The 24,125-nt window shown below is 40.7% G+C and overlaps 1 protein-coding gene and 1 pseudogene across 3 annotated transcripts in view; one reads left to right on the top strand and one right to left on the bottom strand.

Annotated features, from left to right (window-relative positions):
• Positions 2,171 to 2,797, bottom strand: Rpl17-ps17 (ribosomal protein L17, pseudogene 17; annotated as a pseudogene).
• Positions 17,921 to 24,125, top strand: part of Ccdc73 (coiled-coil domain containing 73) — a 141,818-nt gene continuing 135,613 nt past the window's right edge. For all 3 annotated transcript variants that reach the window (XM_063284942.1, XM_006234667.5, XM_063284943.1), the window contains exon 1: positions 17,921 to 18,148. The gene's annotated coding sequence lies outside the window, so the exon portion shown is untranslated. The remainder of the gene's footprint in view (positions 18,149 to 24,125) is intronic.

The raw sequence follows: 24,125 nt of genomic DNA on the forward strand, positions 1-24,125 counted from the left end.
ATAGTTGAAAATAGCTGGGCGTGGTGGCAAACTCCTTGAATCTCACGCTCAGGCTGCAGAGGCAGGAAAATCTCCTGAGATTGAGGCCAGCCTGATCTACACAGCAAACTGCAGGACAGCCAGGGCTACAGAGTGAGACTGTTTCAAAATAAATAAACAATAAAATACTTTTTTTTTCAGCAAAATACCTGTGGAAAAAATTGAAAATTGGTCACAAAAGAAAAAAATAGTTACAAAAGAACTCTCACAAATTGCTAAGAAAAAGAGGTAACTCAATAAAAAGTGTCGGCAGACAAATTAGATTGGCCAGGGAGAACACGCATGACAACGCGGTCAGCCAGGATTAATCGGATAGATGTAAAATGAGCCTTCTAACTGGAAGAATCGAAAGCCCTATGCTCTTAAGTGTTCAGAGATGTGGATAAAAGGGAGCTAACGACGATGATGACGACTGCAAGGTGGTCGGAAGCTGGCAAAAATATCCCCAGAGATTACAGACTGGTACAACCATCCTGGAAATTAGTCTGGAGGTTCCTCAGAAAATTGGACATTGAACAGCCTGAGGATCCAGCTATACCTCTCTTGGGCATATACCCAAAATATGCCCCAACATATAAAAAAGACACGTGCTCCACTATGTTCATAGCAGCCTTATTTATAATAGCCAGAAAATGGAAAGAACCCAGATGCCCTTCAACAGAGGAATGGATACAGAGAATGTGGTACATCTACACAATGGAATATTACTCAGCTATCAAAAACAATGACTTTATGAAATTCATAGGCAAATGGTTGGAACTGGAAAATATCATCCTGAGTGAGGTAACCCAATCACAGAAAAACACACATGGTATGCACTCATTGATAAGTGGCTATTAGCCCAAATGCTTGAATTACCCTAGATGCCTAGAACAAATGAAACTGAAGACGGATGATCAAAATGTGAATGCTTCACTCCTTCTTTAAAAGGGGAACAAGAATACCCTTGGCAGGGAATAGAGAGGCAAAGATTAAAACAGAAACAGAAGGAACACCCATTCAGAGCCTGCCCCACATGTGGCCCATACATATACAGCCATCCAATTAGACAAGATGAATGAAGCAAAGAAGTGCAGGCTGACAGGAGTCGGATGTAGATCTCTCCTGAGAGACACAGCCAGAATACAGCAAATACAGAGGCGAATGCCAGCAGCAAAGCACTGAACTGAGAACAGGACCCCCGTTGAAGGAATCAGAGAAAGAACTGGAAGAGCTTGAAGGGGCTCGAGACCCCATATGAACAACAATGCCAAGCAACCAGAGCTTCCAGGGACTAAGCCACTACCTAAAGACTATACATGGACTGACCCTGAACTCTGACCTCATAGGTAGCAATGAATATCCTAGTAAGATCACCAGTGTAAGGGGAAGCCCTGGGTCCTGCTAAGACTGAACCCCCAGTGAACGTGATTGTTGGGGGGAGGGCGGCAATGGGGGGAGGATGGGGAGGGGAACACCCATAAGGAAGGGGAGGGGGAGGGATTAGGGGGATGTTGGCCCGGAAACCGGGAAAGGGAATAACATTCGAAATGTAAATAAGAAATACTCAAGTTAATAAAAAAAAAAATCCCCAGAATGTAACTTGGCATTACTGAAAAACTGAAGACACCCTGTCAGACTGTCTGTCAAGTCCAGCTGGGATGCTCGCACAGGAGATGGGCACAGGGACATTCTTGCTAGCATTGTTTATGGTAGAGAGGAGGGCTGATGCTGAAGAAAAAAAGAGAGACGTTTTGGTGTATCCATTTGCAGCCCGGAGTCAAGTCACTGACCGCGGCACGGTCACCTGTAACTTCAGTTCTACACGATTGTTCATTGTTTTTCTGGCCTTTGTGGGCACTACACACTCATGGAGTACATACATATATGCAGGCCGGACACTCATTTACATGAAAGAAAACAAGTAAATCACTTCAGGGTGCAGGGGAGAAGGAGGACGAGTGCGTGCTCTAGTCCCGATGGAGAGAATACTGGATGGACTCAGAAGGCTAAACGAACCCAAGGGAAAAGGTATTTCCTTAAACATGGCGCAAGGAGCCAGCTGAAGGAACAGATCTCTGACGTAGATGGTGCAGTAATGCAGTAAGGAAGCTGGAAAATCTGAGCTATATCAAGTCTTCATTGTTGTGGCTTTTTTTTTTTTTTTACTTTATCCGCATTTATTTATGCTGAATTTATTCCCGTGCCATGAGTTTTTGTTTCTTCAGTTTCTTCTGGGATATCTTTTTCTTCTGTGCAGCCTCCCCTTCTGGCTTTGGAACAATCTGTTCCTTCTCAGGGAGGATCATCTCGATGTGGCAGGGGGAGCTCATGTATGGGTTAATCCGGCCGTGAGCTCTGTAGGTTCGTCTGCGCATCTTAGGTGCCGTGTTCACCTGGATGTGTTCAATGACTAGAGAATCTAAGTCTAAACCCTTAAGTTCAGCATTACTCTCTGCATTTTTAAGCATGTGCAGCAAAAATTCAGCACTCTTTTTTGGCCACCGTCCCTGTGTCCAACCCCACTGTTTGGCCTGGGCGCACCTACCGACTCCACCATTATACCGCCGGAATGGCACACACTGCTTCTTTAAAGTGACATCCTTCAGATACTTGGTGGCTTTGCGGATATGCATACCCCTGATGGCCTGGGCAGTTTCCCGGGTGTTCTTAAAGTGAACCCGAAGGTTTGAGCCTCTTGATTTGCATGATTTTGTGGGGTTTTCTGGGTCAAGGGAGTAGCGAACCATCTTCACAGGTCACCTCTGGCCGCGTACAGGAAGAGTGTTGTGGCTGTTTTAATTTGTTTTTTCACATTGGCTTTAGTTTTCTAAATGTTATTTTCCAAGCTGTTGTATGTTTGGATTGCAGAACAATTTGCTTTTTAAAAATGTGCATTACTAAAATCTTCTAATTGAAACTAATAACATTATTAAAGAGGATTGCTTTGTGCCCCCCGCCCCCGCCTAGTATAAAAAATAATCAGATCATTACAATCTTAAAAAAAAATGTTTGCTGCACAAACGGGAGGTCCTGACGTTGAATCCTTAGCATTCGTATAAAAAGCTGCACATGACTGGAACCCCAGGACAGTGGGAGGCGGAGGAAGGAGGATGGCTGGGGTTTCCTGGCTGCCAGTCCAGCTCCAGGTCCAGTGAGAGACTCTTTCTCAAGGGAATAGGGTAGAAAATGATAGAACAGGACACCTAGTGTCCTCCTCTGGCCTTTTCCCCACCCATGTACTCATAAAGAAGCATGTGCAAAAACCACACACACACACACATACACACACACACACACACACACCCCAAAAGACAAAAAAATGAAAAAAAAAAAAAGTCAGACCCAGCCTCCTGTTTGATTGTGTCCTTGATTATTTGACCTTGAATACCTAAGGAGGCCTCACTGAACTTGAGCTTTTAGACATGATGCTTGCTAAGGCTCAGCTTGGAGTTGAATCATCACTGTGTTAAAAAGCCTCTCAACACCCCCATCCCCCAAAAGTCACATCCATTCATCATTTTAATAAAGATATATTCTATTAATTTGGAAAAGCTGGAGACAGTATTAATTTTCCTCCCACGGTCTTAATGAAGAAATAAAGAAACTAATTTCCCATTACCATTCGAGGAGCAAGCCACCCCTTCACAGACTGAGAAATTAATGTAACAGATCCAAACAACTGAACCAGTCTTTCTTCTTGGTCCAATCTAAAGATTTGAGTCTCTTCCATTGTATAAACAAAGTTTTAAAAGTTAACTGAAAATTAACCAAATTTTAAAACTCAAGCATGCTTCATAGTAACATACTTAGGGCAAAATATTCTTAGTTTTCCTGATGTCTGACTCCGTAAAATGTATTGGTGACTTCTTGTGTCTGAAGCACAGCAACCATTACAATCTTTGCTAATTAAAGCCTCCCCAGTTAGTGTAAATTGTATCCATCATGCTTTCTTTTTCAAAACTGTTTGCTGTAGTTTACAAAGAGTAAGTTATTTTATCTTCAAAACATATTAAGCAAAGCCGGTGTGGTTCTCATTATTTAAAAGGCTAAACTATTGGAGGAAGGGGAGATGGCTTAGTTGGTAAAGTGCTTGCCATGAAAACACAAGGACCTGGATTAGAATCTCTGGCATCCACATAAAAAAACAAAAACAAACAAACAAACAAACAAACAAACAAAAACCAGGCCTATAATCCTAGCCCCGAGGAGACAGAAACAGGTGAACTCTTCAAGCTCTATGGCCAGTCAACCTCCTGAAATTGGAGGACTCCAGATATAGTGAGAGACTCTTTAAAAATATGGGGAAGAAGACTGAGGAAATGTTGACCTCTGGCTTCTACACTGAGGTACACACATGAGCATGCATCCCCCCACCCTAACAAATGATTGGAATGAAGTCGTAGATCAGATGGTAGAGGGCTCACCTCACAAGCATGAAGCCCTGGGTTCAATCCCCAGCACTGCATAAAACAAATGTAGTCGTGCTACCTGTATTCCTAGTACTTGGGAGGTGGAGGCAGGGGGCTCAGAAGTTCAAGATCATTTTCAGCTACTAAGAGAGCTTGAGGTCAGCCTATGCTTCATGAGCCTTGAAAAAACGTGGTGGTACACACCTTTAATCCCAGCACTCAGAGGCCAGAGGTAGTTGGATCTCTGAGCTCAAGGCCGATCTGGTCAATAGAGTGAGTTCCAAGACAGTCAGGGCTACACAGAGAAATCCTGCCCTGAAAAAAAAAAATGGAGGGGTTGGGGATTTAGCTCAGTGGTAGAGCGCTTGCCTAGGAAGCGCAAGGCCCTGGGTTCGGTCCCCAGCTCCGAAAAAAAAAAGAACCAAAAAAAAAAAAAAAAACCAAAACAAAACAAAACAACAACAACAACAAAAAAAAAAAAAAACCCCAAACCTTTAAAAAAAAAATGGAGCCAGCAAAATGGCTCAGTAGGTAAAGGTACTCGCCAGCAAGTTTGGTCCCCTGGAAAGCACATGGCGGAAGGTCTTTTAATTGTCCTCTGACCTCCACTCATTCCCCATGGTGCTCACGTGCTCCCCTCTCACAGATACATATATAAAAATGTAATAATAAAATAATTTTAAAAAGTGAAATATCAGGGGTTGGGGATTTAGCTCAGTGGTAGAGCGTTTGCCTAGGAAGCACAAGGCCCTGGGTTCGGTCCCCAGCTCCGAAAAAAAACCAAAAAACAAAAAACAAACAAACAAACAAAAAAACCAAAAAGTGAAATATCAGGCCATGATACTATAGCAATTTCTTGTGAGTGTGAAGATGGACGCCACTGAAGTATATATCCTCCCCTTGTTTTCTCTCCTACTAAGGGCAGTTGCCTGTTAAATACAATGTAGAACCTTAAACCAGGGAGAGGTGACTTCTTTCAGGTTTAGGCAACCAAAGTGCTGTCTTAAACATAGGTGCTTAGGTGCTAAGGGTTCGACATCCAGCCCAGCTCCAAGACAGAGAGGATTTAGGAATCACTTGTACTGGTAAAGGCAGCAAGAGTCTACAGCAGTGTGGGCTATGTGCTGTCTGTCATGTCTGTCATATGTTCCAGCATGACCTATCCTATCACCCCACTCTCTGTCCCTATCCCTTCCAATCTGTCTTTCTGGTAAGGTCTTCTGGATTTTGGCCATGATTCTTAGGCTGCCTCGGCTTATGCCATTTTCTAAATCTCCTCCAGATTTCATATCATTTTTGTGAATTTCCCAATATCTTTTTTTTTTTTTTTTTGGTTCTTTTTTTCGGAGCTGGGGACTGAACCCAGGGCCTTGCGCTTCCTAGGTAAGCGCTCTACCACTGAGCTAAATCCCCAGCCCCCCAATATTCTTTTAATACATCTCTTTTTTGCTTTTCTGGGCCAAAATTGGATTGAATTATGCACACTCCATTCACTATGTGGTTCCTGGGAATCAGGTTGACAAGCATGGTGGTTTTTACATCGTTTCACTTCCTGACCTGGAGTGTCCCTGCTCCTTAAAGTAGAAGAAATTGCTTGTGGCAAGAGTTCCAGGCCAGCCTGAGTATCACAGAGAGACATTACCTCAAAAAAAAAAAAAAATCCAAATACTGTCTGTATAACTTCCATGACATGGATCTTACTCAGACCAAATGTGTTCTACAGTTAAAAGTTGGCCAATTGTGACTGAGGCTCATGCTGATGTCAAGACAGCTGCTGGTTCTTTGCTCCGTCTGTTCTGTGTTGGTTTCACTAAAAAAACCCACAACAATCACATCCAGAAGATGCCCAATGCCCAGCACTAGCAGGTCCGCCAGAACCCAGAGAGGATGTTGGAAATGTAGACCAAGGACCCGATGAAAGTGGATGAACTGAGTTCAGACAGCACCAGGAGAGAGAGGAAAGGTTTGCCAGTCCCTTTGTCCTCTCCACATCTTCCGTAGAAAAGTAAAAATACTGAAGAGACCCAAGTTAGGGCTCAGAAAACTCACGGAGCTCCATGCTGAAGGGAGTAGCTGTGGAAAACCGCCTGCGGGTGAGACAGCTGAAGGAGCTGGTAGATAAAAACCACCAGTGCAAGAGTCTGTTTAAAGTCTAGGGTTTAATATGACAAATAAAAAGTCCTATTTTAGAAAAAAAGAACTAGAAAGAAAAGAAACCACCAACCAACAAAGCAAAAACAAACAACGAAATGAAACAAACCAACCACACCCCCAAAAGAAAACAAAAATAAACAACAAAATCTCACAAACACAGCCCCCCCAAACAAAAACCTAAAACATTGGGCTGGAGAGATGGCTCAGTGGTTAAGAGCACCCAACTGCTCTTCCAGAGGTCATGAGTTCAATTCCCAGCAACCACATGGTGGCTCACAACCATCTGTAAAGAGATCTGATGCCCTCTTCTGGTGTATCTGAAGACAGCTACGGTGTACTTAGATATATAATAAATAAAAATAAATCTTTAAAAAAAATAATAAAAAAAAAACCTAAAACATTGTTGCCTCCTGTGTGTTTGTTATCAAAAACTGGGGAGCCCTACTTGGGATTCTACATGTTTACTGGGAAAATTGAGGACCTCTCTGTGGGTTCCATGTCTTTTTAATAAAATAATTTAAGAGTGAACCCAGGAGGAAGCTCAAGGGCAATTTTATTAGAGTTAAAAACCAAACCAAACCAAACCAAACCAAAACAAACCAAACCAAACCAAAACAAAACAAAGCCAAAAACAAATCAAAAACCAAAATAACAGGACAGGCAAGTTAGAGCATTGACAGCCATCAGGAGGGAGACAGAGAAGAGAAAAAATAGTGCCTTTTGAGATAGGCATGGGCTATCTCACAGGACTGGGAGAAACTTCCAAAGTGTCAGAAAGAACGGGTTCAGGCTGCATCTGGCCAGTTTCTGAAGGAAAGAGAAATTCAGAGCATCCAGCAGGCTTAGCTGTGTAGCAAAGGCGCTGTAAGGAAGGTTGGGGTTTCTGAAAAGGACAAGTACATTATCTCATTAAGTGAATAATTATTCCTCCCATTCTTCTGCATGGCTTCAGAGGAATCAGCTTTCCTAAGGGGTGGTCTCTTGGCCAGGTGATTGACATGCTCAACCTGATTAACTCTTCAGGGAGGAACCAACAGCAGGAAACGTTCTAATCTTTAGGGCAGATCAGAATGTCCAGTCTCCACCCAAGGTCAAATGTAGATTCCATTCAGTTGACCAAGAGGAAATATCCTCAACAGATTCTTGATAACCTCAATGCCCTGTATGACTACTGTAACATTTTCCTCTAAGCATGGAGATTCTAAAATCATTTGGGAGATGGGCTGAAACTAGTGAATAGATATAATCCATCTCCACCTTGAAAATCCAGTGATATAATCTCAATGCTGTTTATCAGACAAGATCAGTGTCAGGGCTGAGTTTCAGTCCTACCCTCATTTATAGTTCTAGGACTCATTCAGGAGGAGAGAAGAAATTACAGCTCCCTCTGGCATTCCTGGCCAGAGAAGCAGGGACATTTCCTGCTTCTGACCATGCAGAACTTCCCTGCAGAGTCTAGCCAATTTCTCCTGTCCTCGATGTCTCTCATTCTTGAGCTTCAGAATGCTTTTATATATTAGCCTCGAACTCCATATGTAACTGGGGATAACCTTAAACTCCTTAAATGACCTGCTTTTACCTCCTAAGTGGTAGGATTGTAGGCAGGCACCAAAATACCTGTCTTTAAAAAATATTGGGAATTGGACCTGGGCTTGTGCATCCCAAGAACTCTGCCTTTTGAGCTGCATCTTCGGCCTGAGAAATTCTCTCTCTCTCTCTCTCTCTCTCTCTCTCTCTCTCTCTCTCTCTCTCTCTCACACACACACACACACACACACACACACACACACTTGTTCTCTCTTGCTCTTAGAGATATATTTAGTTATTTTATGTAGCTGTCTTCAGATACACCAAAAGAGGGCATCCATTACAGATGGTTGTAAGCCACCATGTGGTTGCTGGGAATTGAACTCGGGATGCCTGGAAAAGCAGCAGTCAGTGCTCTTAACCACTGAGCCAACTTTCCAGTCCCAATTTTTCTTTTAAAAATATTATATTTTTATTTTACATTCTATGCCTCTATGTGCATATTTGTGTGGGTGTGTACATGTGAGTGTAGGTTCCTGCAGAGGCCAGAAGAGGGCATCACATCCCCTGGAGCTGGAGTTACAGGAAATGGGAGCTGACCAGTTATAGTCCTTCCTCCAGCTCCAAGGAGACTTTCTTCTTTGCATATCATTCTTTATTACAGGGGTAAGTACCAGGATTGAATGGTGCCTTTTTACAATTTTCCCTGTCTGGACCCTCCCATGCTAGACCTACCACGTGAGAATTCTCAAGCCTCACACCTGTTCCTCTTGGGCTCTGGTTGGCCTATCCGTGACCTCCAGGAAATTCACTCACTTTTCAGACTTTCTGGGCAGCTCTGTGACTTGGACTTTGTGCAGTTAATTAATTTGGAAAAGTCTCCTTAGAAGACTAGAGGTTTTTGTTTCTACTTGTTACTCCTCTATGTTAGCAAACGGATCAGAAACAAAATGTTATTTTAAGAGGTTTTAGTGCAATAAACACATCTACAATTAGTTGTAGAAATAAGCTTGCATTTAAAAACTCTTTCTGATGTCATCCTCACAGCATGGATACTATACACAGCAGTCAGGGGATTTATAGAGGGCAACATGATGTGAACATTTATTGTGTTAGGTTTAATCAGTAATCCAACCGTGAGCAAGCACAGATGGACGTTGTACATTTCCAATGAGCTTATTTGACTCTGGGAAGGGTGTTTGAACATTGTGACCTTCTGAGTTTATATTCTTTTTTTTTTTTTTTATTAACTTGAGTATTTCTTATATACACTGAGTTTATATTCTTTATTCTCCCTTTTGGCTGTGGTATAGGAGTTTGAACTGAGATTTTGTTTCCTTCTGACTCTAAAATCTTTGGTGTTACAGTTGAGTGCAGATCATGAGCCTGACGCTGGTCAGGTCTCCTGACTCCAACCGATTGGTACTTGGTGGCACAGGTAGCCAGGGGTAAGGTGGAAAGTACGAGAAGGTGGGAAATGAGAAGCGATGCTATGGTTTTTCTCCATTGTGTTCCAGGACTTCCTTGCTACGTCCTGGAGTGAAGCTGCTAACTTACTCCTGATGGGTGTTTTAAATTATTGTTACTGTTATTGTGTGTATGTTTGTGTGATATGGTTGTGTGCATGTGTGTGCTAGCGTGTGTTCTAGGTGACATTCCAGGGTCCCCATCAGGTGTTTTACATTCCATTCAGCTAGAATCTGATTTTGCATGCTACATGAATCAGGCTTGATAAACTACCTCACAGTGGCTTTGTACTTATGTGTTGTGCTTAAGTGAGACTCGCACTTTGGATTTAGTTTCCCGCACCTGATTTGACCTACCGAACCCCGGGAACAGAGGAGCCGGCAAATATTCCAGGCACTTTAGAGCAGTGTAAGTTTTAAGGGGTCTTTCAACCTTTTCCTTCTCATGTGTAATTCCTACTAATGTCACAGAGATTTATTGTGGCTGAAAGAGAGTCTGTCCTTGAACAGTCGGTGAGTAGTGCTTTGCTGTAAAATGGTACTGCATTTTTATAAACATCATGTAGGAGTTAAAATCATTCGAAGACAAACAAATAAAGTGTTGAGGAGATATTTCCTCACTCTACTCAGGCTGAGGAAGAGGATCACCTTTTTTTTTTCCCCCATAAAAGGCTCTGTATGGGGGCTGGGGATTTAGCTCAGTGGTAGAGCGCTTGCCTAGGAAGCGCAAGGCCCTGGGTTCGGTCCCCAGCTCCGGGGAAAAAAAAGTACTAAAAAAAAAAAAAAAAAAAAAAAGGCTCTGTATGGGGCTGGAGAGATGGATGGTTCGGTGGTTAAGAGCACTGGCTGCGGGGTTGGGGATTTAGCTCAGCGGTAGAGCGCAAGGCCCTGGGTTCGGTCCCCAGCTCCGAAAAAAAGAAAAAGAAAAAAAAAAAAAAAAAAAGAGCACTGACTGCTCACTTTCCTTGATCTGGGTTTGACTCCCAACACTCACATGACAGCACAGAACTACCTATAACTCCAGTCCCTCTCAAGGGAGCTGATACCCTCCTCTGGCCTTCCTGGGTGCCAAAGGTATATGTCGTGTGCATGCATACATGCAGGCAAAACATCCAACAACAGAAAATAAAATGGAAAAAAAAGCTTCCGCATATTTGCACTGCTGTGTCTCGATACCAATGATAGAACCGCCTTTTTTTTTTTCTGGGTGGTTTTGTTCTTTGATGCTTTTTACTGTATCCACTCCTCTCTTCAACAGTTGGAGCAATGGGGAGAGGGCGAGCCTCCTAAATCAATCAGGTGCTTCATCTACATTATGTAACTAATATTCAAGGAAGAAGAGATCATCTGGCCAGGGGTGAGCACCCATGAGTGTTGCATGCGTTAGTCTAAGTGGAGGCTCTTTTTCGTGTGAAAGCAAGTATCTAGTAGGAAATGAATATCCTCACTCCATTCATCAAAGATATTCAGACAGGGCTCAAGTAAAGGCCTTGCTTTTGAGGTTGTGGTCTATCTCTTTATTTGAAGTATGATGAAGGGAAAGAGGGAGAGAATATGGGAGGTTCAGTACAAGCTGTGCCCTTTCTGGGAAAATCTGTAACTAAGTGAACAGCATGATAATTCAGTATTTGAACACCCAGGCAAAAGGTAGGATCAACAGGATGTGAATGCAGATAGAGCTAATTCCAACCCCCAGCCCTCCCTAGTATTTCTTTTTAAATTATCATCATCATCACCACCACCACCACCACCACCACCACCACCATCATCATCACCATCAATATTGCTACTGTTATTTTGTTTCATGCATATGAGTGCTTTGTTTGAATATATGTCTGGGGGGCCACATGTGTGCCTGGTAACCTTAGAGACCAGAAGAAGGTGTTAGCTCCCCCAGGAACTGTAGTTACAGTGACTGAAAATTGCCATGTGGATGCTGGGAATAGAAGCTGGGTCATCTGGAAGAGCAGCCAGTGCTCTTAACCACTGAGCCATCTCTCCAGCCCTTCCCTGGTGTTCTAACCAGTTCTAATTAGTAAAGAAAACTCCTGAGCATAAAGGGAAAGGTACTGGAAATGTCAGTCTTTAATCCAACAAGACCACAAGCTTAGGGTCACATATTAGAATTATGAGAGGCAGTCTTGTTTAGCTGTTTAATTTTCAAATATAAAACTCCATGGCATCATGCCTCATTATATTACCTAGGCTGATTAATTCATGTACACTGCTTCATCATGGCAATATCCGGTAGTTACGATTTTCTGATTCTTATTATTTTATTATTATTATTATTATTATTATTATTATCATTTTTAACCTTTAGTTTTTATTTATTCCATGTATGACTGCTCTGCTGCATGTAAACATGCAACATCTGGAGTCTACTGTCTGCCTTCCTGTGGCCTGAAGCAATATATTTCCTAATTGATTAACTCAACTTAGATAGAGTTTTTCTGCTATCTGTAGTAAAGACAAAAACACCCTAATAATAATTAAAATTTCACCCCTAAAATGTTGAATTAAAGTTTTTTTTACTTCATTAAATGGAAACCCCACCAAGCCATCTTAGAACCCATTATTTCACTTTCCTTTACTTACTCCATCCAAAATCTATGAGGAAGACCTGAAACTTGGGGATGCCTAAGAGAGAGACCTGTCTTATCACTGTGACGTTTTCTGGTTAACTGGAAGATTGATGTTGTTATTAAAACACCAGTAAGGAAGTCAGAATGAGGGTTTAGTTCAGAAAATTGTTGCTACTTTTCTATATACTTGTTAATTTTCATTAGAATTTATTCTCTTTACTTCTTTGTTTCTTGTGTGTATGTGTCTGTATGCTCGTAGAAGTGTATGTGTGTGCATGAAGAAGTCAGTTCCCGCCTTATATCATGTGGGTCCCTGGGATCAAACTTCCGTTGTTAATGTTGGTGGCTGGCACTTTATGCAGTGAGTCTTCTCGTTGCTCCTTTGTTAACTTTGACTTAGAAGTTCAAGCAAATAGAACACCAACAAAGATGGATCATTATGCTAAGGGGAAAAAGCCAAAGTCTGAGGAAGGATCTAGAAGAGTAAAGTAATATGAAGAACAATTCTGTCTTAGTCATTATTCTATTGCTATGAAGAGGCAACATAGCCAAGGCAACTCTTATAAAAGAAATCATTTAACTGGGCTTTCTTGGAGTTTCTCTGAAACTCATCATCATCATCATCATCATCATCATCATCATCATCATCATCATCATCACCATATCATCGTGACAGCAGGCAGACACAGTACTGGAGGAGTAGCTGAGAGCTATGTCCTGATCCACAAGCAGAGAGAGCAGGCATGAATCTAGTATGGACTTTTGGAACCTCAAAGCCTACCCCAGTTGTTGCGATAAAAATAAAAAAATGGTGGAACTGGTTCCCATGAGTTCTCACTTCAGCTGTTTCTCTGCCTGCTGCTTTCACACACTGTCCCCTTGACGGTTGTTACCATGCCTGACGTACACGTTGTGTTCCATGGGCCATTCTAGCTAGCATTCTATAGCCTAGCACAGCTTCCAGAACTGAGACAGGTTGTCTCTGCCTGCTGGAAACTTTGCTCACATGCCCTGTAGCCCAGTAAAATCAAAGCTCTAGAAACTTGTAATTTAATAGTTAGATTTATATGTTAAATTCTCAATCCACAATACATCCACACAATAAATTCACTGCCAATTAAAAAGATAGAAACCACCCACCTAGACAGGATAAAATTGACCTAGTCCACCTGGATCTGGATCATCCTGTTCTGTCATCTCCATCTTGATTTTTTTTCTTTCCCTCCTCCTCTCTCCTTCCTAGACTTTCCCGCCTACCCTTCCTTCTCATCTAATGATAGGCTTTGCCTTATTCTGGACCTTCCTTGCTGCATAATGACATCATTCTACACCCAGTGACTTATGTCCTCCAACAAGGCCACGCCTCCTAATCCTTCTAATCCTTTCAATCAAGTTCCACTCCTTGGTAACTAAACAATCAAATATATGACTACAGGGGTCCATTCTTATCCACACCACCACATTTTGATATTCTTAAGAGAGTTAAAAAATTTAATTATGTGCATATTCATGTGTGCATGTGCACACAAATACAGGTTTCTAAGGAGGCCAGAGTGTTAGAATTACAGGTGGTAGTTGACTACCCAATATGGATGCTCTTACCTGCTGAAGCATCTTTAGCCCCACTTTTCATGTTTTTTTCATGAATAATATATATGTAATCAATAAATTATACATTCACAGTAGAACCTCTTTCATATATAGCTCATAATTTAGATAATGTCTTAGATTCCTCCATGGTATCTCCATGGTATGATGACATGTTAGATACATCAGAGTGAAATGTCAACAAATTTAGTTTTTTGATTTTTGGAGAGATTTCAACCACAGTTGATACTAGTTGTTACATGAAAGGTTGTGAATTATAAGTAACTTTTACTTCAGTTCCTTATCTATAAGTATTTATTAAACAGGAGTTATGTGTCAAGCACTGGGCTGTGTTATAGACACAAAATTACTGAGACTCAATCTCTGATTGCCAGGCTTGGAGGTGTGTGCCTATAGTCGCAGCAACTTAGGAGCCTGAGGTAAGATGATTAATTGGAACTAGGTATTTATTTCTATTATTGACAATATGCAAGGACCATCCCCAACTCTACCAAGAAAAAAAAAAGAAAAGAAAAGCAAAGAAAAGAAAGAAAGAAAGAAAAAGAAAGAGAGGAGAGAGAAAAATTGAACTTGGTCTACAAGCATAAACATAAGTAATTATAATGAAGGGTGTTACAGTTGTGTAATTGTAACAAGCTTCAGTACATGTTTTCACTGCCATGTGTAGGTAGGCTGTAGAAACCTGTTCCTTTACTTTGTATAGATACTATCTCTTGTTATTTTCTTAGGGAGTCATTGTGTTTATTCACAACACATTCTAACTATGTAGGATGTGAAAACTGTGATCTGAGAGAGACTAACTAGTTTGGGAGACATATAAATATGATCACTCCCTTTATTACATCAAATAAAAGCAACATACTTCATCCTTTGACAATTATGGTAAGAACTAGATTAAGGTAGTGTGAGACTTTAATCTATACCAAGTGCAAAAATAAGCCCGCATTATAACCAATATTCACTCTGTATTTGTAAAAAAAATCCATTTTGCCATTAAGAAAGCTCTTAATTGGGGCTGGGGATTTAGCTCAGTGGTAGAGCGCTTACCTAGGAAGCGCAAAGCCCTGGGTTCGGTCCCCAGCTCCGAAAAAAAAAAAGAACCAAAAAAAAAAAAAAAAAAAAAAAAGAAAGCTCTTAATTGCATATATGTAAGACTTCATTAATTTGATTAGGTAAAACAGGACAGGAAACAAAGAGGGAAGGACACCAAAACGATGAAGAACTCTCATCATCTGGATGTGGGTTTAGGTAGAGTTAAAAATATTTTGTATTTATTAACTGGGCACAGTGGCATATAGCCTTTAGTCTCAACACTCAGGAGATAAAGGAAGGTGGATCTCTGTGAGTTTGAGGCCAGCCTGATCTATATAGTGATCTATATACATCAGCCAAGACACATAGCAAGATGCTGTGTCTTGAAGATTTTAGTGGTGTGTGTGTGTGTGTGTGTGTGTGTGTGTGTGTATAACTGATATATATGTGAGCCCAATATAGACATCAGAGAACAGATTTTTGGAGTAAGCTATCTCCTACCTTTAGATAGGGGATCATTACCTGATAAGACAACTCACCTATCTCTTCGATTCTTTTTATGAAATAAGGTCTTGCTATACAGACTAGATCCTTCTAACTCAGTCTTCTCAGTGCTGGGATTATAGGTTTGTACCAACAAGCCTAATTAGGCTTTGATCTGGATGGCTTTGTGGACACCAAAAATATGTTCCTGCCCTGACTTCCTTCAATGTAAACAATGATGTAAAAGTGTAAGTCAAATACACCCTTTTCTTCCCAACTTATGTTTGGTCATGGTGTTTCATGATCGCAATAGTAACCCTTACTAAGACAAGGGGGTAGGAGGATCCTTGGAACTGGAGTTATGGATGGTTGTGAGCCACCATGTGGTTGCTGGGATTTGAACTCAGGACCTCTGAAAGAGTAGTGAGTGCTCTTAACCACTGAGCCATCTCTTCAGCCTTGAGTTATTTGATTGAAGTTTTAGCTTGCCTCTCAACTTGGATAGTTTTATGAGATACAAACAAGAATAAAGCAGAATTGTTATAACAAAGACTAGCAAGCTTCTTTGTTGGCATTGCTAAGCTAACATCAAGCTATTTAAATATTCTTTGCAGCAGGAATAATTGTGCTCATTTGTCACAATTATTGACTGAGAAAATACAGTTTATCCCATGTTATAACTTGTTAAGTTTGATTTGTTATTCCCTGAGAAGCTATAAGGACATCTGTCTTCTGTGTTCACTCATTGAATATAAAAGAAAAAATTCAAACATGGTTTAAGGCAAGTACAAATAGTCATAAGTTGAGAATTTAAAGTTTGGAGAGCAGGAAGCTAGCTTACAGCACTCAGACATGGTATCTTGGAAATAGTCTGGAGAAACATGGATAGAAGTTATTAGAAGCGATGGGAGTAGTCAGACATTTCTACATTTGATAGCAATATGAAACAGAATTTTACAAAGCAGGAGAAAAAATCCAGAGTTTATCCCAGAGGAATTGGCTCAGTTTGGGGGTGTTGCAAGGTTACCAGAAAGGAACCAACTCCAGATACCAACAGGGAGCTACCACTAAAGATAGATAATCTCATAGGCCAGAGAGAAGGCTTAGCATTAAAAAGAATGCCGTACCCTTCCAGAGGATTCAAGGTCAACTTCCAGTGCCCATGTTGGATGACTTAAACCACCGGTAACTCTAGCCCTAGTGTTTTTGGCATTATTTTGTGTATACGAGTGTTTTGACCTGTATATATATTTGTGTACCCTGTGCATGTCTGATGTCCACTGAAGTTAGAAGTGTGGATGTCCTGGGATTGGAGGAGTTAACAGACAACTTTGGGCTGCTATGTGGATGCTGGGAATTGAACTCTGGTTCTCTGCAAGAGCAACAGTGCTCTTAACCACCTGAGCCAACACTCCAGCTTCAATATTTGTTTTTATTTTTAATTATGTGTGCATATGTATGCAAATTAGGGCAAGTGCCTGGGAAGGCCAGAAACATGGAATCTCCCGGGCACTCAAATTACAGCTGCTTGCAAGCCACTGCATGTGGAATTGAAGTCAGATCTGCAAAAGTAGTATGTGCCCTTAACCACTGAGTCATTTTTTTCTGACTCCTAAATATGTTTTAGTAATAGTATGGTTAGACATTTAAGATCAGAGTTCTTTCAGATTTTGGTAGAATGGACAAGCTCTGTAGGCCTGGAACATACTTTATTAATAGTTGTATGGAATAAATTCTCAACAGTGAATTATATTGTTAGGTTCAGAATAGAAAAGAGGTGCAATCATCAGTATGATTAGAATTTCTTTTTCTTTAAAGTTAAAAATTATCTATGTCCCTCCCTCCCTCCTTCCTTCTCTTTCTCCCTTTCTTATCCCTTCTTTTCTTCTTCCCCATCATTGTTTCCTGTCTTGTTCTCCCAGGCACAGGAAGAGGTAAGAGGACAACTTGTAATAGATTTCTAAGAGGTCATCAGGTCTGGCAGCAGGTGACTTCACCCGCAAAGCCATCATGTTGCTACCTACATTTCTCCTCCTATTTAGTATTTCACTTAAAAAACAAATAAAAAACAACATTGTCTTCTCGAGGAATAACACGTTTATGCACATCAAACACATAAAGCATCCCAAGTCATAAGGTATTAAACGGCTAGGCACCCCTTTCCTATTCTCACAGCGTTCATTGTTCCTAATAAATAACTGTTTTTTGCTTGTTTGTTTTTAAATCGTCCCGAAGACTGTTTAAAATGATATAGCAGGGCATGGCAGCATAGTTATTTAATTCCAGCACTTTGGATGCAGGGATAGGTAGGAGCATCTCTGTGAGTTTCAGGCCAGCCAAGGCTACATAGTAAGACACTGTCCTACCCCGTTCTCTGCCCCCAAATAATACTGGGGGCAGTTGTGACACATAATTTATTCCCAGTACTCGGGAGGCAGAGGCAGGCAGATCTCTGTTTTTGAGGGCAGCCTGGCTTACAGAGTGAGTTCCACAACAGCCAGGGATACAGGGCTACAAAGAAAAACAACAAACAAACAAAGGGCTAATATAGTCCTCTCCAAGTCCTTAAAGGTGGCGGCTCAATTGCAGACTGAAAACCGGAAGCACCTTTGGGTAGGAAAAGATGACCCGGAAATGCTGAGTACTAAGCGGTCTTCCCTGAGGTAACTCAACTTCCGTGCTGAGCGCTGTTTAGGAAGTCGCTCTAACACTTCCACCCAGTGTTATTATAAAGGTTGCCCTGGAGCTCAGGTGTCCCACCAAATCCTCATGCTGACTTCTCCGGGCCTGGTCGTCCTTGAGTCTCCTGTCAGGTGTTCCTAGAATCTTCCGCCACGAGACGCACCACCCATCAGGTTTACTGGTTGGTAATATGATTCTTGCGTTTTCTTAATAGGGTTGTGTGCTTTAGGGTGTTTGGTTTTGTTTGAACCCATTTTTACATTATGAACACAGCGTTATAGTGTTGGACACACTTGTCAAAAGTTTTAATGAAGTCGGCTGGTCAGAATTTTGTCACATTTAAAAAACCCAGTGAATTGGTGGGTATTTACAGAACAGTTCGAGCATAGGGCAAAAATTATAACTTCAAGTCATGGAAGTATGTAAATATTCAAGGAAATTTTTAGATTTTCCATTATTCCTCTGGTAATTTTATTCTGTTAGATTTTGAGTTTTCAGACAAGGTCTTGATTTGTAGTGCAGGAGGACGTCCAACTCTTTTATCCTCCTGCTTAGCTTCGGAATGCAGGGATTTGACAATATTATTCATTCTTCACGTGTGCTTTTTAAAGACAGATTTAAATGGAAATCTGCTGGGAATAAAATTTCTGTCTTCGGCCCCGCAGTGGTGGCGCACATCTTTAATCCCAGCGCTCAGGAGGCAAAGGCAGGTAGATGTATGTTCGAGGCCTGGTCTACAGGGTAGTTCAAGGACAGCCAAGGCTATCCAGAGATCCTATCTCAAACAACAACAAAGAAAAACAACACCCCCCAACCCGAAACCAAAAAAAAAGTCACAACAAAACAAAACAAACAAACAAATAAAACTGCTTTCTTAATCCCTATGATGCCAAATTGAATTTTGGGTTTAAATTATTCATACATTATCTCGATCTTCTACCTTACGTTGAATTTTTAAGAAAAAGTGAGTGAACTGTCAAAGAGTTTAAGGGAACTCGTATTAATTGCCTTCTGTTTTGACCATGTGGAGTCCATTAAGAGTCATCCATATAGAGAGGGATTGGACTTCGATAATATTTGACTATTTCCTCTTTTGTCATAGTTGTGACAAATGTCTATGACTACCTTTGCTTTATATCTTAAGGAGAAAAGAAACATGAGCCTCAAAATCAGCAAACATTGTGTTGTATAGTAGAACATACTCTCTAATCCATAACAGCTCTTCAGCCAGTTTGACTATTGACAATACTCCTTGGTTTATGGGTTGGTCTGAGGTTGTTAATGTATTTTTGGAAAATCAATTATATAATTGGATGACTTTTGAGGTGTGTTTTCATGACTCGAGAGTCTGTGTAATTACTGTGTTGGTTTTTAAATCATAGCGTCCACCAGGCGGCAGCATGGTGTTTTCAGTTTCTTGAGCTCAGCGCTTCATGAGCAGACTGATGCTGTGCTAGTGTCAATGTGACAGTAATGAATATTGATCATATGCTGAGTGCTTCTTACCATGCCATGACCTGACCAAAGGATTATGTATGCACATTTCTCAATCATTAAAGTTCTGGGCCCCAGGACATTGCTTTTTATTCTCCTTATACCACATAAGGAAAAAGATTAAATAACAACAAAGACCATTTATTGGCACTTCATTGCCAGTGAATGACAGCCAGAATCGGAACTTGTGTGCTTAAGCACTGCTCATGCTAACCTAACTAAAGCTGTCAGGTGTGCCCAAATTCCTAAGGCCCACACTCAATATATAAGAAACCTGACTGGTACAAACATTTAAACTTATTTGTACAAATGTCATTTTGCAGAACACTTTAAGCAGTTTGCAGAAATTCATAGAAGTGTATAAATATCCAGCAAAAGTTCTAGATCTTTTTCCTGAATCTTCTGACAATTCCTTTATTTTTTGTTTTGTTTTGTTTTTGAACCAAGTGTGAAGTAAGCATTGTTTAATGTATCCCAAGACAGTTATGTGTTCCAAGGAGCATTAATCCTGTGAGATGCTTCATCAAAAGTCCTGGGAAATTCACCAAAGGCTCTAAGATGTCCTCCAGTAAACAAACATAATAATCCAACTTCTTATTAAACTCACTGTTCTCTTAAATGTTGTAGATTACAGCTCATAAATATATTTCAGGATTGGGCACGGTGGAGCACGCCTTTAATTCTGGGAGGTGAATTTCTACCTGGTGAGCTCCAGGACGAGGATGTAGAGAGACCCTGTCTCACTGGATGAATGAATGAACACATTTTAGGGCCAGGCTTGGTAACACAGCGTGCCTGCTGTCTCCACAGTCTGAGGCACGAGGACCTGGAGCTCAAGGCCAGTTCTGCTGCATACGGAGTTTGAGGCTGTCCTACATTAGATCTTGTGACAAGAAAGAAAAAGAAGAACCATTAGAGGTTGGGGGCTTAGCTCATTGGTAGCAGCTTGTGTCCTTAGCACTAAAACACCAAAAAGCCTCTTTATATGCAGACCACTGTTTCTGTTTTATTTTTGTAGTCCAGTACTTAATTAAGAAGTTTGATCAAGGCCTATTACATGTATGTATGTATGTATGTATGTATGTATGTATGTATGTATGTATTTTTTACCAGAGCACAAAACTACTTTTATTTACTCTCCATTAGTTTAAATCTGGGATGGGTACAGCATCACACGGATTCTGTGTCCAATGGCCTTTGCAGGAAGGTTGTTTCGGAATTTTGCACAGACCACACCACTGTTTCCAGGGGTCTGAGTTACTTTTCCTCAGCCCACTCTGGTTTTGTTTGGTTTGCCCCCAGGAGTCACTGTATTGGTTTTTTGCTTTGCACACATAAGCACACCTCTTGCCTAAGTAGAACTCAGTTTCATCTTTCATAAACACCTTCAAGTTTAAGAAGAGCCATGTCCTCTCTTTGGTTCTGGAGGCCTCGCTTGCAGCCACAGACCACAGCCTTCCAGACATACCTGCTTTTTTTTTTTTTTTTTAGAAGTCCTGTTCCCAGCAGGCCTCCAAAGGCGCCAAGATGGTGGAAAGAGCGCATTGATTAATTTTTATTTTGTGTGTGGGTGTTTTGCCTGCATATGTCTGTGTACCATGTTTGTGCTTGAAACCAGTGAGCCATCTCTCTCGCCCCCCACACTGATTTCTTGACTTATGAATGGATCATACCCTGCAGTTTTACTGCACTGGAGGGTTCTGGGTTTTTTGTTTTGTTTTGTTTGGTTGGTTTTGGTTTTGTGTGTGTGTGTGTGTGTGTGTGTGTGTGTGTGTGTGTAGAATTTATTAATGGAACATGTTGGAAAATGTATAAAGGACTACAGTTGAAGGAAGTGAATGATAGTATGGTTGATACTTTTTTGACACATTTTCTGTTAGTTGTGGTAATAGGTGAAAACAATGTTATTTAGTGGGAAAGTATTCTGTATAATCAACTTAGGCCAATAGTGAAACAAAATCGAACTGTTTTGTAACTAGAATTCTCACAGTATTGGCTTAGGAACTTACAGTACCTTTAGCAGTTTAGCTCATGCTTCGTATGATCCTTGTATGGAGAAAGCTTTCATTTCCTTCATATCTGTACAGTCTCAGACTTTATGTTTATTTTTAAATTTCTAAAATTCGTGTCAAAGCTCTGCCCCTCATAAAACTTGCAAGTGTAATTTTTCAACACTCTCAATGATTTTTTATAATTTTTGTAACACATTAATTTAAATCTTTATCAAATATCTAGTGTTTTCAAGATTTGTTTCCCACTTAGAACTGAATAAACCTTTGAAAATTAGCTAGTGAAAGATAACATTATGAAGTTATAAATTAATAGAATAAGAGAATTTTATAGTGTAGGTGGTAAGAAAATGGGTATATGCAAGGTGCTAATAAAATGATCTGGATTATTAGGTGTAGCTTGGTAAACAAGAAGTTGTTGTGTGATGCCTTCATAAGAAAAGCTTCACAGAAGAGGGCTGGAGGGATGGCTCACCCATTGAAAGCACTTGCTGCCCTTTCAGAGGACCAGGGTTTGGTTCCCAGCACCAATGTCAGAAGGCTCAAAATTTCCTGTAACTCCAGCTCCAGAGGATCTCATGATTCCTCTGCCTTCTTAAGGAACACACACAATTATGGCATATTCATATTTACACATAAGTAAATAAGTATATACATGTAAAATTTTATTTTTGTTTTTGCGACAGCCTTATTTCCATACTTAAAGTATTTCTTTCACATTTGCCTTTACTTATTCTCATTTCTCCTATAAAGTAAACTTGGCTAAGGTTTCATTTTACTAATGCTATGGCTTTTAGGATTTTAAGCCTCAGCCTAGACTTCACCTCCTTCTCTAAATCTTGATTTTCCAGTGCTGGACTTTGATGTTCTTTCCTTGTGCTACTATAACAGCACAGACCTGTGGATCTTTACCATTATACACGATCTATTTTTTGTTGTCATTATTATTTATTTTGGTTTTCTGAGGCAGGGTTTCTCTGTGTAGCCCTGGCTGTCCTAGAACTTGCTCTGCTCTGTAGACCATGCTGGCCTTGACCTCACAGAAATCTGCCTGTCTCTGCCTCCTGAGTTCTGGGATTAAAGATGTACGCCATCACAGTCCAGCTTCATTTAACATTTTTTATTAGAATTTCTTGAAGAAATGTAAGCCTGCTTGCCTATTTGCCTGCTTGCTTGTTTATTTTTAGACTAGGTTTTGATGTTTAGCTTAGGCAGGCCTCAAATTCTCCATGTAACTCAGGTTAGTCTCGAATTCAGGATCCCTCTGCCTCAGTCTCCTGAGTGGCAGATTCTGGGATTACAGACTTTTCCCATTAAATTCAACTTCTGTTTTTTTTTTTTTTTGTTTATGTTTTTAGTTTTAGTATTTTATTTTTCATGTAAGTTTATTTGCCTGTATGTATGTATGTATGTATACCATGTGTGTGCCTTCAGAGGTGAGAAGAAAGTGTTAGATCCCCTGGAACTGGAGATATAGGTGTTTGCGAGCCACCACGTGGGTGCCGAGAACTGAACTTGGTTCTTCTGGAAGAGCAGCCAGTGCACTTAATCTCTGAGCCATCTTTGGTCCCTGAATGAATTATTTTTTCTTTGTTTCCATTATTTGCTTATATTAATACTTTAGGGTTTAAGATTATCCTTAGTTCAGGCTTTTGAAGTTTTAAGATTAGGTTTAGGGCCAGTCATGGTGGTGCATGCCTTTAATCCCAGCACTCTGAAGGCAGATGCAGATGGATCTCTGTGAGTTCGAGGTCAGCCTTGTCTAGCACAGCCAGGACCCCACAGAGCCCCTAGCTTCCAAAGCAGCTTGGCTAGGTTTACACTGAGTTTTATGATCTATTCTGTTTTGGATTTCAGTGATACCGGAATTTTGGAGTTTTTAGCTTCTCTCTCTACTTGCTAAGGAAGGGAAATGTACATCCCCCACTATGCCCACAAAGCTCAGCATTCATTTATATTCCTCTAGACGCTTGTTAGATCTTGTTTCTTTGATTATTCTCCTTTGCTTTTTTAAAAATTATTTATTTATTTTATGTATATGAGTACATTGTAGCTGTCTTCAGACACACCAGAAGAGGGCATCAGATCTCATTACAGATGGTTGTGAGCCACCATGTGGTTGCTGGGAATTGAACTGAGGACCTCTGGAAGAGCTGCCAGTGCTCTTAACCTCTGAGCCACTCTCCAGCCCCTCCTTCTTGTTTTTTCTTTTTTTCTTTTTTTCTTTTTTCATTTTTTTTTTTGGAGCTGGGGACCGAACCCAGGGCCTTGCGCTTGCTAGGCAAGCGCTCTACCACTGAGCTAAATCCCCAACCCCTCCTTCTTGTTTTTAATTGTGTGATATTTACTGATTCTTTTTACAAGACATAAATAGTTGAGTTTCTGTTTTTTCCTCTCTCTCTCTCTCTCTCTCTCTCTCTCTCTCTCTCTCTCCTCTTGATTACTTACAACCTTAAACCTCTTCCTTGTATCTCACATTTTTATGTCTCATTTTGTAAAATAATTACCAATGGCCTGAATTCTCCAAATAAATGTTAGTTAACAGTACGTTTCTATCCTTCAGACAAATTTGATTCCTTTCTCCCTATGTCTGTGTGAAAATCTTTCTGCAAGAAATATTTCTTGAAATCTTTTGTGGTCTAAAGTCTCTTTTCC

This window comes from Rattus norvegicus, chromosome 3, assembly GCF_036323735.1.
Source record: "Rattus norvegicus strain BN/NHsdMcwi chromosome 3, GRCr8, whole genome shotgun sequence".
NCBI classification, from domain to species: Eukaryota; Metazoa; Chordata; class Mammalia; order Rodentia; family Muridae; genus Rattus; species Rattus norvegicus.